The following is an 8,808-nucleotide window of genomic DNA, read 5'->3' on the forward strand; positions in this document are numbered from 1 at the left end:
CAAGCCAATTCAATGTAGTAAATATGTATCAAGTAGCTAACTCGTGTCAGGCACTATGCTTGGTGTGAGTAAAGTGGTGAGCACGGCATAGGATTTAATGGCGATGACAGCAGCAAACGTAATAAAAGTGTCAGGCGTGTGTGCATGCTCAGTCACGTCTGACTCTTTTGCAACCCCATGGACCGTAGCCCACCAGGCTCCTCTATCCATGGGATTATTGCGGCAGGAATATTGGAATGGATTGCCATTTCCTCCTCCAGGGGATCTTCCTGACTCAGGGACTGAACTTGCCTCTTTGGCATCTCGCCTTAAAGATGTCGTATGTATCCCAAAAAAAGGGAAGTACATGTTGCTCTGGAGGGTAAGATATAAACTAACCTAGGGGTCAAGGAAGGTTTGACAGAAGTTACTTTTAAGCTGAAGTTTGAAAGTTAGTAAGAATGGGATTTCCCTGTTGATCCAGTAGTTAAGAATCCACCATGCAGTGCAAGGGACATGGGTTTGATTTCCGGTCCAGAGACTAAGATCCCACATGCTGTGAAGCAACTAAGCCCAGGAGACACAAGGAAAGATCGCCCATGATGCTATGAAGATCCCTCATGCCACAACTTATACTTGACACAGCCAAATAAACATAAGAAAGAAACAATGATTGACCTCTAACTGTAAGTGGCAATAACCACACCTTACATTTCTTTTCTCCTTTTCTCACTCTTTTTTTTTCCTTGTCTTAGTAAAATACTAATGCATGCAGCAGACAATACAAGTGTTTCACTGATTGGTTGACGGCAGTAGGATGGTAGAATGAGGAGTCTGTTCTTCTGAACAGTCTGACTGGATATCTTCATAAGCCTCCATTCTTCTTTTTCCTCAATATCAATTTTAGAAACAAAGGGATCCTCATCAATGTGCCGAAACTGAATTGACCTTAGCCTACTGGATCTGGAATGCACTTCATTTTCTGAATCAGGGGAAAATAGGGAACTAACTGAGCTAGCCCTTTCCTCAACCATTCTTCCTCTTAGGACTTCCAGGCTTTGGGCCCTTCCTTATGGATGGAGAAGCCTGTAGGCTAGAGTCTATGGTAGGCTATAGTCTATGGGGTTGCAAAGAGTCAGACAGGATGGAGCGACTTCACTTTCACTTTCACTTTATTAGAACAGCTTCTAGTAACAAGTACTGGAATTGTGCCTAGGGGTGCACAAGGGAAAATTCAGATAGTTCTTTTTTATTATTGAATTATAATTCACATATAATATTAGCTTCAGCTGTACAACCTACATGGAGAAGGCAATGGCACCCCACTCCAGTACTCTTGCCTGGAAAATCCCATAGACGGAGGAGCCTGGTAGGCTGCAGTCCATGGGGTCACTAAGAGACAGACACAACTGAGTGACTTCATTTTCACTTTTCACTTTCATGCATTGGAGAAGGAAATGGCAAGCCACTGCAGTGTTCTTGCCTGGAGAATCCCAGGGACGGGGGAGCCTGGTGGGCTGCCATCTATGGGGTCCCACAGAGTCGAACACAACTGAAGTGACTTAGCAGCAGTAGTACAACCTACAACGGAACAATCACCATAAGTCTAGTTACCATCAGTCACCATACAAAGTTACTACAATGCTATTGACTATATTCCCTACACTGCACATTCCTACTTCATAGAAGTGGTTTAGTCACTAAGTCATGTCCAACTCTTGTGGCTTCATGGACTGTATAGCCTGCCAGGCTCCTCTGTCCATGGAATTCTCCAGGCAAGAATACTGGAGTGGGTTGCCATTTCCTTCTCCAGGGAATCTTCCAAACCCAGGAGATGAACCCCAGTCTCCTGCATTGCAGGCAGATTCTTTACTGACTGAGCTACAAGGGAAGCCCATAGCTCTTTGTATATTTTACAATTAGCAAGTATTAATGTAATGATCAGAAGGTAAGCTATTTTTTAACAGGAAATTTTTTATCAGTGTTTGCCAGTCTCATCAGCTAATATTTTCTTTAACCATATATTTGTATGACTTAGCATAGGTCAAAATTAATCATGATCACTTTGCACCCAAGGCTTCCACTTAATCCTTCACTGTGTCAAATCCTAGAATATTTACTGATTTTACCGCAACCCCGTGGACTGTAACCCACTAGGCTCCTCTGTCCATGGGATTCTCCAGGCAAGAATACTGGAGTGGGTTGCATTTCCTTCTCCAGGGGAATCTTCCCGACCCAGGGGACGAACCCAGGTCTCCCACATTGCAGGCAGACGCTTTAACCTCTGAGCCACCAGGGAAGCCCCCTGATTTTACCAGTCAAGCAATATTAGATCAGCAACTTAGCTGTCTCGGAAGCCATAAGCTACCTCTGTTTGTAAGTGAGTACATGTCCACAATGTCATGATTACCAAGATTCTGTTTCCATCTGTTATCTTTATAACCAAATATTTCAACCACCTTTAGCCTTGACTGATTTCTACTTCACTAGGAAGGGAAGGAGGAAAAAAGGAAGGGGAATAAAATAAAGGGCAGGAAAAAGCCTAAGTTTGAGCTAGAATATGGACGGACAAGGCAGGAGAGATTAGGGATAGAGAGAGGTAAAAGGGAACAAAGGTGAAGTGAAAGAGATAGAAGAGTGAAAGGAAGGATAATTTTTAAACAGAAAAGGCAGCAGTAGTTGCCCAAGTATCTGCCGAACTATAAGAATGATGGAGAAGGATAAGAGGCTTATGTAAAGTGAAAGTCACTCAGTCGTGTCAAACTCTTTGAGACCCAATGGACTGTATAGTCCATGGAATTCGCCAGGCCAGAACACTGGAGTGGGTAGCCCTTCCCTTCTCCAGGGAATATTCCCAACCCAGGGATCGAACCCAGGTCTCCCGCATTGCAGACAGATTCTTTACCAGCTGAGCCACAACGGAAGCCCAAGAATACTGGAGTGGGTAGCCTATCCCTTTTCCAGGGGATCTTCTCAACCTAGGAATCGAACTGGGGTCTCCTGCATTGCAGGTGGATTCTTTACCAACTGAACTATCAGGGAAGAAGCTTATGGAAGCTTCCTGATGGGAGAGACTGACTGAGGGGGAAACTGGGTCTTGTTCTGATAGGCGGGGACATGCTCAGTTCAGTTCAGTTCAGTCACTCAGTCGTGTCCGACTCTTTGCGACCCCATGAATCGCAGCACGCCAGGCCTCCCTGTCCATCACCAACTCCCGGAGTTCACTCAGACTCATGTCCATCGAGTCAGTGATGCCATCCAGCCATCTCATCCTCTGTCATCCCCTTCTCCTCCTGCCCCCAATCCCTCCTAGCATCAGAGTCTTTTCTAATGAGTCAACTCTTCACATGAGATGGCCAAAGTACTGGAGCTTCAGCTTTAGCATCATTCCTTCCAAAGAAATCCCAGGGCTGATCTCCTTCAGAGTGGACTGGTTGGATCTCCTTGCAGTCCAAGGGACTCTCAAGAGTCTTCTCCAACACCACAGTTCAAAAGCATCAATTCTTCAGCATTCAGCCTTCTTCACAGTCCAACTCTCACATCCATACATGACCACAGGAAAAACCATAGCCTTGACTAGACGGATCTTAGTCGGCAAAGTAATGTCTCGGCTCTTCAGTATACATTCTAGGTTGGTCATAACTCTTCTTCCAAGGAGTAAGCGTCTTTTAATTTCATGGCTGCAGTCACCATCTGCAGTGATTTTGGAGCCCAAAAAAATAAAGTCTGACACTGTTTCCACTGTTTCCCCATCTATTTCCCATGAAGTGATGGGACCAGATGCCATGATCTTTGTTTTCTGAATGTTGAGCTTTAAGCCAACTTTTTCACTCTCCCCTTTCACTTTCATCAAGAGTCTTTTTAGTTCCTCTTCACTTTCGGCCATAAGGGTGGTGTTATCTGCATATCTGTCATCTGCATAGAAGTTAAATAAGCAGGGTGACAATATACAGCCTTGATGTACTCCTTTTCCTATTTGGAACCAGTCTGTTGTTCCATGTCCAGTTCTAACTGTTGCTTCCTGACCTGCATACAGATTTCTCAAGAGGCAGGTCAGGTGGTCTGGTATTCTCATCCCTTTCAGAATTTTCCACAGTTTATTGTGATCCACACAGTCAAAGGCTTTGGCATAGTCAATCAAGCAGAAGTAGATGTTTTTCTGGAACTCTCTTGCTTTTTCCATGATCCAGCAGATGTTGGCAATTTGATCTCTGGTTCCTCTGCCTTTTCTAAAACCAGCTTGAACATCTGGAAGTTCACGGTTCACGTATTGCTGAAGCCTGGCTTGGAGAATTTTGAGCATTACTTTACTAGCATGTGAGATGAGTGCAATTGTGAGGTAGCTTGAGCATTCTTTGGCATTGCCTTTCTTTGGGATTGGAATGAAAACTGACCATTTCCAGTCCTGTGGCCACTGCTGAGTTTTCCAAATTTGCTGGCATATGGAGTGCAGCACTTTCACAGCATCATCTTTCAGGATTTGAAACAGCTCCACTGGAATTCCATCACCTCCACTAGCTTTGTTCGTAGTGATGCTTTCTAAGGCCCACTTGACTTCACATTCCAGGATGTCTGGATCTAGATTAGTGATCACACCATCATGATTATCTGGGTCATGAAGATCTTTTTTGTACAGTTCTTTTGTGTATTCTTGCCACCTCTTCTTAATATCTTCTGCTTCTGTTAGGTCCGTACCATTTCTGTCCTTTATCGTGCCCATCTTTACATGACAGAATGTGGTCCACTGGAGAAGGGAATGGCAAACCACTTCAGTGTTCTTGCCTTGAGAACCCCATGAACAGTATGAAAAGGCAAAATGATAAGATACTGAAAGAGGAACTCCCCAGGTCAGTAGGTGCCCAACATGCTACTGGAGATCAGTGGAGAAGTAACTCCAGAAAGAATGAAGGGATGGAGCCAAAGCAAAAACAATACCCAGCTGTGGATGTGACTGGTGACAAAAGCAAGGTCTGATGCTGTAAAGAGCAGTATTGCATAGGAACCTGGAATGTCAGGTCCATGAATCAAGGCAAAGTGGAGTGGTCAAACAAGAGATGGCAAGGGTGAACGTTGACATTCTAGGAATCAGCGAACTAAAATGGACTGGAATGGGTGAATTTAGCTCAGATGACCATTATATCTACTACTGCGGGCAGGAATCCCTTAGAAGAAATGGAGTAGCCATCATGGTCAACAAAAGAGTTCAAAATGCAATACTTGGATGCAATCTCAAAAATGACAGAATGATCTCTGTTCATCTCCAAGGCAAACCATTCAATATCACAGTTATCCAAGTCTATGCCCCAACCAGTAACGCTGAAGAAGCTGAAGTTGAACAGTTTTATGAAGACCTACAAGACCTTTTAGAACTAACACCAAAAAAAAGATGTCCTTTTCATTATAGGGGACTGGAATGCAAAAGTAGGAAGTCAAGAAACACCTGGAGTAACAGGCAAATTTGGCCTTTGAATATGGAATGAAGCAGGCAAAGACTAATAGAGTTTTGCCAAGAAAATGTACTGGTCATAGCAAACACCCTCTTCCAACAACACAAGAGAAGACTCTATACATGGACATCACCAGATAGTCAACACTGAAATCAGACTGATTATATTCTTTGCAGCCAAAGATGGAGAACCTCTATACAGTCAACAAAAACAAGACCAGGAGCTGACTGTGGCTCAGATCATGAACTCCTTATTACCAAATTCAGACTCAAATTGAAGAAAGTAGGGAAAACCGCTAGACCATTCAGGTATGACCTCAATCAAATCCCTTATGATTATACAGTGGAAGTGAGAAATAGATTTAAGGGCCTAGGTCTGATAGATACAGTGCCTGATGAACTATGGAATGAGGTTCGTGATACTGTACAGGAGACAGGGATCAAGACCATCCCCATGGAAAAGAAATGCAAAAAAGCAAAATGGCTGTCTGGGCAGGCGTTACAAATAGCTATGAAAAGAAGAGAGGTGAAAAACAAAGGAGAAAAGGAAAGATATAAGCATCTGAATGCAGAGTTCCAGAGAATAGCAAGAAGAGATAAGAAAGCCTTCTTCAGTGATCAATGCAAAGAAATAGAGGAAAAGAACAGAATGGGAAAGACTAGAGATCTCTTCAACAAAATTAGAGATACCAAGGGAACATTTCATGCAAAGATGGGGCCACGCTCAGTAAATCTTTAATCCAACTTTCTGTGGATGGGGGGGGATGTGTTCCCTCCCTGTTTTTTGACCTGAAGCCAAACTATGGTGGAGGTAATGAAGATAACGGTGACCTCCTTCAAAAGGTCCCATGCACTCACTGCTGCACTCAGTGCCCCCATCTGATCACAAGGACCACAGCCATGTCTAACTCAGTGAAACTATGAGCCATGCCATGTAGGGCCACCTAAGACAGATGGGTCATGATGGAGATGTCAATTACAAATTGGCACTTACTAAGAGCATTGCCCCTTTGAACTATGGACAGAGGTTCGTGACATTGTACAGGAGACAGGGATCAAGACCATCCCCATGGAAAAGAAATGCAAAAAAGCAAAATGGCTGTCTGAGGAGGCTGTCTTACAAATAGCTGTGAAAAGAAGAGAAGTGAAAAGCCAAGTAGAAAAAAGATATAAGCATCTGAATGCAGAGTTCCAAGGAATAGCAAGAAGAGATAAGAAAGCCTTCCTCAGTGATCAATGCAAAGAAATAGAGGAAAACAACAGAATGGGAAAGACTAGAGAACTCTTCAAGAAAATTAGAGATACCAAGGGAACATTTCATGCAAAGATGGGCTCAATAAAGGACAGAAATGGTACGGACCTAACAGAAGCAGAAGATATTAAGAAGAGGTGGCAAGAATACACAGGAGAACTGTACAAAAAAAGATATTCACGACCCAGATAATCACGATGGTGTGATCACTCACCTAGAGCCAGACATCCTGGAATGTGAAGTCAAGTGGGCCTTAGAAAGCATCACTACGAACAAAGCTAGTGGAGGTGATGGAATTCCAGTGGAGCTGTTTCAAATCCTGAAAGATAATGCTGTGAAAGTGCTGCACTCCATATGCCAGCAAATTTGGAAAACTCAGCAGTGGCCACAGGACTGGAAATGGTCAGTTTTCATTCCAATCCCAAAGAAAGGCAATGCCAAAGAATGCTCAAGCTACCTCACAATTGCACTCATCTCACATGCTAGTAAAGTAATGCTCAAAATTCTCCAAGCAAGGCTTCACCAATACATGAACCATGAACTTCCAGATGTTCAAGCTGGTTTTAGAAAAGGCAGAGGAACCAGAGATCAAATTGCCAACATCTGCTGGATCATGGAAAAAGCAAGAGAGTTCCAGAAAAACATCTATTTCTGCTTGATTGACTATGCCAAAGCCTTTGACTGTGTGGATCACAATAAACTGTGGAAAATTCTGAAAGAGATGAGAATACCAGACTACCTGACCTGCCTCTTGAGAAACCTATATGCAGGTCAGGAACTGGACATGGAACAACAGACTGGTTCCAAATAGGAAAAGGAGTACGTCAAGGCTGTATATTGTCACCCTGCTTATTTAACTTCTATGCAGAGTACATCATGAGAAACGCTGGTCTGGATGAAGCACAAGCTGGAATCAAGATTGCCTGGAGAAATATCAATAACTTCAGATATGCAGATGACACCACCCTTATGGCAGAAAGCAAAGAAGAACTGAAGAGCCTCTTTATGAAAGTGAAAGAGGAGAGTGGAAAGTTGGCTTAAAACTCAACATTCAGAAAACTAAGATCACGGCATCTGGTCCCATCACTTCATGGCAAATAAATGGGGAAACAGTAGAAACAGTAACATACTTTATTTTCTTGGGCTCTGAAATCACTGCAGATGGTGACTGCAGCCATAAAATTAAAAGACACTTGCTCCTCGGAAGAAAAGGTATAACCAACCTAGACAGCATATTCAAAAGCAGAGACATTACTTTGCCGACAAAGGTCCATCTAGTCAAAGCTATAGTTCTTCCAATAGTCATGTATGGATGTGAGTTGGACTATAAAGAAAGCTGAGCACCAAAGAATTGATGCTTTTGAACTATGGTGTTGGAAAAGGCCTTGGACTGCAAGGAGATCCAACAAGTCCATCCTAAAGGAAATCAGTCCTGAATATTCACTGGAAGGACTGATGCTGAAGCTCAAACTCCAATCCTTTGGCCACCTGGTGCGAAGAACTGACTCATTTGAAAAGACCCCAATGCTGGAAAGACTGAAGGAAAGAGAAGGAGACAACAGAGGATAAAATAGTTGGATGGCATCACCAGCTTGATGGACATGAGTTTGAATAGGCTTTGGGAGTTGGTGATGGACAGGGAAGCCTGGTGTGCTACAGTCCATGGGGTCACAAAGAGTTAAGACATGATGAGCAACTGAACTGAACAAACTGATAATAATGATGTGCTACTTTATTAGCCTACTCAGCTTACTATATACACTCTCCGTTTTGCCCTTTCATGTTCATGGTGTAAACAAAACCAAAATGACTGCACCATTTTACTGGCTTGAGGGGACACCCATGTCTCTGAGATAATACTTCAAAGATAATCCAAAGACCCCATGGTGGTCTCGAGCCACTTTATCAAGGTAACAACAGCTAACACTGAGTGATTACTAGGTATCAGCAATGCTAAGAAGGAAATGGCAACCCACTCCAGTATTCTTGGCTGGGAAATCTCATGGACAGAGCCTGGCTGGCTACAGTCCAGGGGGTCACAAGAGTTGGACATGACTTAGCAACTAAACCACCACCAAGCGTATTACATCCATTATCTCAGATCCTCATAACAAACCCATGAACTAAATGT

The sequence above is a fragment of the Capricornis sumatraensis genome, chromosome 11 (genome assembly GCF_032405125.1).
Source record: "Capricornis sumatraensis isolate serow.1 chromosome 11, serow.2, whole genome shotgun sequence".
Taxonomy (NCBI): Eukaryota; Metazoa; Chordata; class Mammalia; order Artiodactyla; family Bovidae; genus Capricornis; species Capricornis sumatraensis.